The sequence below is a fragment of the Morone saxatilis genome, unplaced genomic scaffold (assembly GCF_004916995.1).
Source record: "Morone saxatilis isolate NCDOM2014 unplaced genomic scaffold, NCSU_SB_2.0 Contig12, whole genome shotgun sequence".
NCBI classification, from domain to species: Eukaryota; Metazoa; Chordata; class Actinopteri; family Moronidae; genus Morone; species Morone saxatilis.
In genome coordinates this window covers 19,392,629-19,399,655 of record NW_023339674.1, presented here as the reverse complement: position 1 = coordinate 19,399,655, position 7,027 = coordinate 19,392,629, and the positions used below count along the sequence as shown (strand labels likewise).

The window sequence follows — 7,027 nt, the reverse complement described above, 5'->3', positions numbered from 1 at the left end:
AAAATAAAGGCTTCTTGCATTATTTGCTTGAAACTGAAACAGGTTAGAGACCTGAGACAATGATAATGCGTGTTAAAAAAACAGGTTCCTCTGGCTCGCTCCTAGCTGCTCTGAATGGCATTGTCTAAGCATCCACTGCATCTGAATTGAAAACGAACCAATCAGGAAGGCAAGAAACATAGTTGATGTAAGAAAACGTTTTTTACCTGTTAGAAAAAAAACACAATTAGTCACGATCCCAGAAAGGAAAGCTCTAATTTCATGCTACAAAATGCACTTTATATTATATTATAATACATCTTTTGTATTTTGAGCGACTTGAAAAGGTTGTGATGGCTTGACGACTGGGTCAGAACATCTCTGCAGCTCTTGTGGGGTGTTCCCGGTCTCATTGATGTACGTGGGGACTGAGGCTGGCCTGTGTGGTCCGATCCAACAGACAAGCTCTGTAGCTCAAACTGCTGAAACAATTAATGCTGGTTCTGATAGAAAGGTGTCAGAACACACAGTTGTATCACAGTTTGTTGGAGATGAGGCTGCCAGAACATTCTGAACCACCCAGGGCCCAGCGGGCGTCACAAGTGTTATGGGCTGGATCGGCTGATCTGCGCTGAAGTTTCCAAACCACTAGGGATTGGGGCTTTTTATCTAAACTCAAATAATAAAGCTAACTAAAGGCTTAAATAAAATCAAAAATGTCTGATCATACTTTGTTGGCTGAGAAGACAGAAACTCTGCAGTTTTTAGCGACCAATTAATGTTCACAACCTGAAAACGAGCTGAGCTGATTGGAGTTGATGTGTTAGCGTTGCAGCTTAATAATTCTGAGCATTTTGCTGAGCGGGGAGCACATCCAAAATGGAACTGGCTCTTGTGTACACTGCATACTGGACCATGATTGGTTTCCTGCCGATTAGTGTGAATACAAACTCTCCACGCACACATCAGTCTGCACAGTGAGGCTCAAACAGCCCACAATAAGTGTGGAGGGGGACTTTAAATTCTAACCACAGTTAGACACTGCTGAAATTGCCTCATAAAATACCGTGTATAAACACTTTTAGCCCACAGTATATTAAGAAGCTGCTGAGCTGCATTTCTGTTAGCAGATGTTTCACTAAACTGAAAACACATCATCTCTGAAATGACAGTTAGCAGCAACAACAAAACAAAACAAATTTCTCTACAGGAACATTGTGCAAGTCTCTGCAATCGAGTTGGCGATGTACTGAAGCCTGAACAGGAGGTTTGGCAGACGTCTGGAGGAAACAACAAACGCAGTCTGTAGTACAATTTTCATTAATCTGAGGATTACTTTCTTTGGACTAAACGTCAGAAAACAGTCAGTCTCCTAAAGTCCAAAATGAAGTCTTCAACAGTCCGACACCCAAAGATATTCAGTTTACTGTCACATCAGACAAAGAAAGCAGACAATCCTAACAGATAAGAAGCTGGAACTTAACGATGTTTTTCATTTTTGCTTTAAAAACACAATTTATTTTTCATTTTTTTGACTTTTTTTCTCTCAATTGACTGATCCAGTATTTCTTTAATTCCTTACACTGCATACCACGTCAGAAAGCATCAGGCTGTCCAAGCACCACAGGCCGACCCTATTCAGCCACAGAAAGTTCAGGCAGGACGCAGGTTTATTCCCAATTTGTTGTTGTTGTTGATCGTTGCTGAATCCTGAACGGAACCAGATCAAGAACCAGAGCTAATTTGGTTGGACAAGGGGTCCTCCTGGGCCACACTTCTGTTCCAAATAGTTCCCGTTTGTCAGACACAATGGCAGTGTTTTGGAATCATTCATTTTACCTCACTGCTTAATATCACTATCCACATCACATTTTAGCTCCTAACCAATCATGGATGTATGCGTTCACTACCTGCATGAACATGACTATGTAGGAGGCTAATAGTGAAATAAAATGTTACAGTAAATGCAAAACCCATTTTAAATTACATTATGTATATATATTTATTTTTTTATTTAATGTTTTATTTATTCGGTTTTTTGTTTCTTCTTTTCAGACATTCCTTTACGTACCACTAGAGGCAGCTCACATACCACTAATGGCACATGTACCATAGTTTAAGAACCAAGGGACTAATAAATTAATCAACTAATCGTTTAAATGTGAGAATCAAAAACCCTCAGTTGCAGCATTAGACTGGTTAGAACACTTTTAAGTTGTTAATGCATATGGGAAACTAGCAAATCTAACATCCAAATAATGAATGGGTCCAACTGGTGTGCCTTTGCTGTGTGTGGCTCCTCTTCAACTCCGCTAACTCTCCAAAGAAGTCACAGGAAGCCCGGTGTCACGGCAGCAACTGGGCTGGGTGCCGTGGTAACAGTGTCGGGGCCCAGATAATGGGATGAAAAGCTGTGGGTGAGTGTCTGTGTATGTGTATGTGTAGGTTATGGAGCTAACTAGCTGTGACAGACTAACCTGCTGGCCAACTGCTCCATTAGCCTAATGACACACACACACACACACACACACACACACACACACACACAAAGCAAGATAGCAAGAAAGAAGAGATAGAACAAGTTACCACTTGAGTCATATGTCTCGATGCTACAGGAGCATCAAGAAATATGCATTTCTCTCTCTCTCTCTCTCACTCCTTCTCTCTCTCTCACTCCTTCTCTCTCCCTCCCTCCTTCTCTCTCCCCCTTCTCACTACGCCGCCTCCTCCTCCTCCTCTTCACACCATCATTTCCTAAAATACCTGGCCCCTCCCCTTCTGGAGAGGAGCAGGAAGTGCTGCCTGGCAACCATGGAGCTGGCTGCCGTGGTAACGCTTCACCTGAGCACCTCTTCCCTAAACAAACAGCAAGTGCGAGCAAGCGAGTGAGAGAGAGGGGCGGGATGTAGAGTCCGAGCGGCAGCCGGTCCCTAACAGTATTTGTTTGTAGTCTACATTTCTTGCTCACTCTCGCAGGTTTTCCGTCTCTCACTCACACACACACACACACACACACACTCAACTGTTCACCCATGACTATGTATAACATCTCTCTCTTGTACAGCAGGCTCAAGGAGAAAGGAGACAAATACACATATTACACACACACACACACACACACACACGTAGAGCTGCAACAAGTAATAGGCAGAAAATGAATCCACAAGTATCTGGATAATCAATTAATTGTCATTTTCCATGCAAAACTGCCAGAAATGTTCCGGTCACAGCCTCTCAAATGTGAGGATTTACTGCTTTACCTTGTTTTAACATGATATTAAATCACATATAACAATAAAAAGGGCTCTTCCAAACACCAAGGAGACTCCGGTGTCAGGCCGCCGTGTCAATCCAGAGGACAGATCACTGGTGTAATACAGGGTAGTGAAGGTCAGGACCCCAGAAGGGCTCACAAGGTAAATCTGAGGACATGATACACAGTGGAGGAAAGTAGAGAAAACGTATTGCTGTTAACTAATGCTTATTTGGCCACTTGGGGGCAACAGAAACACACAACATATCCAGCAAACACGGAGCAACACTATCATCCATTTGGAGTCCTGTTTCTGCCTGGTGAATGCTAGTCTAACTCACTCTGTTATAGCTCTGTTTTGGGTCTCCACCAACTCCTGAGGGAAATGTGGCTCTTTTGCTGCTAAATGCTCCTCTGTGTTCACCAGCTAGTCCCTAACTGTATTCTGTCTGCTGTTAGTGCCGAGCAGGTCGCATACGGTGGCTTTATCAGAGCGGGAAACTGACTGAAACTCACTATAAAGCTACAGAAAGCTTTGGGGAGCTTCAGGTGATCATTTTCTGTAGGTCACTATGAGCGACCCCTTTCACACTGTGTTTTTACATTGCCATTGATAAGTGGGAATTATAAAAATATCAAATACAGCCAAAAAAAAAATCACTCTTTAGCCAAAAAAGGTTGGGAGAGTCAAAAGGTTTGCCACTCTTTCTGATCTGAGTGAGGGGCTAAAATACCATTCACATTTTCCAGGACAACATTGATAATTTCCATGATATTTGGTCATTTTAATCAATTTCCATGACTGGAAAACTAATGGCGTTTTTCCACACACACACACACACACACACACACACACACACACGTGTGCGTGCTGCTTGGCTCGGCGCACCAGAGCAGCACGGCAGGAATCTGCATTTCCACAACAACAGGGCCACCCGCTGGAAGGTGTGTCTCCACAGGCAGAGAGCCGCAATGGTCGAGAGAGCTCAAGATTGAATGAAAAGGGAGCGATGACTTCACATCAGTTCTTCACAATAAAAGTTTGGCCCTTCTCCGGAGAAGGTCGGTCTCGGTGCGGCACTACTTGTTGAAGCAGTAATGGGACTACAAATCAGCACCATGTATTCCAGGTTTTCCAGGGGGCATGGGAACCCTGGTTTTGGACTGCTGGTTTAACAAGTGGACATATTTGATTGCATCACCTTTAGCTTTAGCAAATTATGATCAGTATTAACTGAGGAAGTATGTTGTTGTGTATATTTGAAGAGTTATTAGTGGTTCATTCCTCCTGCTCACACTGACCATGAAGTGGTCCAAAACCCATCATCTCAAATAAACTGGGAATCAGTTGGGTATCTTTATCCCGGCAGTCACGTCTAGGTTTGGTGTTAACCTACACCCGGTAGTGTAGAGTAGAAAAGGTCTCATATAAAATCTGGACCCTGGAGGTAATGTCGGTGGCATGGTGCTTAAAGCTCTTATGTAACTAATGGAGAGACCCTTGGCCCTGTAAGGTCTGACCCCTGCACATGATAGAGCCACAAATCCCTCTCAACCCACAGCAGCTGGAATGATGCGGGGGGTCAGGCCCTTCAGGGAGGAGGGGGTATATTACAAGTGGATGTATTAAGAGAACTGGAGGCAAAGTTTCAAGATGCTTTTTAGCAGTCCCAAACAGCTATAAGAGATCACAAATTCTTTAGCACTTCATATCCCAGAAATCCTATACAGAGATGTATTAGATACGAGAACACAACATATTCTTGTTTCATGTAAACTGAATACTTGCGCTTAGACACAACATATGTTTAGTTCTTTGCTGTCAGACAGTTGTAAAATAAAACAGAGATTTGATTGAGGGTCCCTGAATGCTAACAGTTACAGTTACAGCAGCCTTGAGTTATGGGACAACAGAAACACAATGTCAGTGGACCAAAGTGGACCAAAGTGGACCAATTCTAACAAAATTCCCAGAAAATCTCCAAAAGAACATAAAACATAATGCATGTCTCAATCCTCAACTGCTCTGCACGTGTTGAGAGTCGGGCACATCGAGATTAACAGCCGGTGGTGCTAACTGTCCAGTTGGGTGCCAGTGAAACACTGCAGAAGAAGAAGCCGCAACCAGCTGATGTAATTAAGAGAGCGCCAGTCAAACCTCAAACAGTGGAAAACACATGAGGGAAATATGACATATCCTCATCGCGCCACACAGATCTGATGTTCTTCATCTTTCCAGTGGAGCACACACTTCATGTACATCATGATAAATTCCCCAAGTCTTTCCATTGCACTTTACTGTATTTTTCTTTTATCGATACGCCAATGTTTTCAACTTTCTGGTGTTTCCACTCAGCTTTTATGCCCAAATTGATAATGGGCATAAAAACAAGGGGTTGGACAACGGTACTGAAACAAAATTAAAGATTCAAAAAAAGCAACGGAGTCTAAACATTGCTGGCGACGGTGGGAACAGATCCATATTGAGCTAAGACAAAGCAGAAGTAGTCAGCTGTGTGAATACGATTTCACAATGAATCTACATGACTTTCTTTGAAAGTGTGAATCTTAAGGAGGGAATTTTAATTAGCTGCAAATGAGATTCATTACCTGAGAATAAAAAAAAACCCACAGCACCCAGAGTCTACAGCAAACATCCCAACACATCTACACTAATGCACGGAAATATGAAAACAGCTTCTTCTCTCCATTAGCCTTCCATTACAATTACTCACTAACTTAGCATTTCAAAAAAACGTTCCCAAAGGGCCAAATATAACTAATCTCGTAGCTGTAGTGGAGGTGGAAAACACATTTCTTTCACTGACGTGTGACTGTCAGAAATAACAGCCATTGCAGTGGCGCTGTATGGCCAATGAGTACTGCGGAATAAAGTCACACTGTGGAAATCCCCACCAAGTTGTCATCTGTGGGCTCCAAAGGTTGGCTAGCCATCCTAAGGCTCATACAAATGCCATACTACCAGTTCATGTTAGACAGGGAAGCCACGTTTACAGCGCTAACCATCATCATTTTTTTGTTCTTATGTAATATGGTACTGTCCAGCGGTCCACCTCTTAAGGAGGCAAACATATCCTACTTATGGCTACAACAGCGGTTAAAAGGATGATCGTCGGCCAGTGGTCGGCCCCTTCAGGCTATTTCTAAACTATAACGTGGATATTTTAAATCTCTGAGTTATCAGCAGCAAAAATGCATGGTGCTATCATATCCAATATCAAAGTAATACACCAGATACTTCAGAAGATACAAACTCACTCATTAATTATTCATTTCCTTTGGTTGGGCTTGATGCTTTCTTCTGTTTTCCTCTTTCATTTTGATGATATAATGTTCAAAGGCACCAATGAAGCAGACGCAGGAATAGGACAGCCTACAGCCATGATATCTGGTGGTAAAAGTAAAGTTGATAATTATTTAGTATGTCTGTGTCTACACTGGGTTGCAACGGTATGAGATTTTCGAGGTACAATAACCGTCTCAGAAAATATCACTGTGTCACGATATAACGGTATACAGTATTACACCATTATGATTATCATCAGTACAATGACTTCTTAAAGGAATGAAAAAAGAAGTGGGTTTATTTTTAGGTTGAACAAATGCTCACGGTGGAACGTGCGCTGCCTCTAGTGGTACGTGGTGGGATCTCTTGAAATCATCATTAAATCATTTAAAAACATACACATCAAAATACTACAAAGTTTAGGGCTGGGTATTGTTAAGAACTTCACGATTCGATTCGATTTTGATTCTTTAGGGCACAATTTGATT

The 7,027-nt window shown here is 42.3% G+C and overlaps 1 protein-coding gene across 1 annotated transcript in view; it reads right to left on the bottom strand.

Annotated features, from left to right (window-relative positions):
* pip5k1ca (phosphatidylinositol-4-phosphate 5-kinase, type I, gamma a) overlaps nt 1–7,027 on the bottom strand; it is a 51,142-nt gene that overhangs the window by 15,419 nt on the left and 28,696 nt on the right. The window lies entirely within an intron of this gene.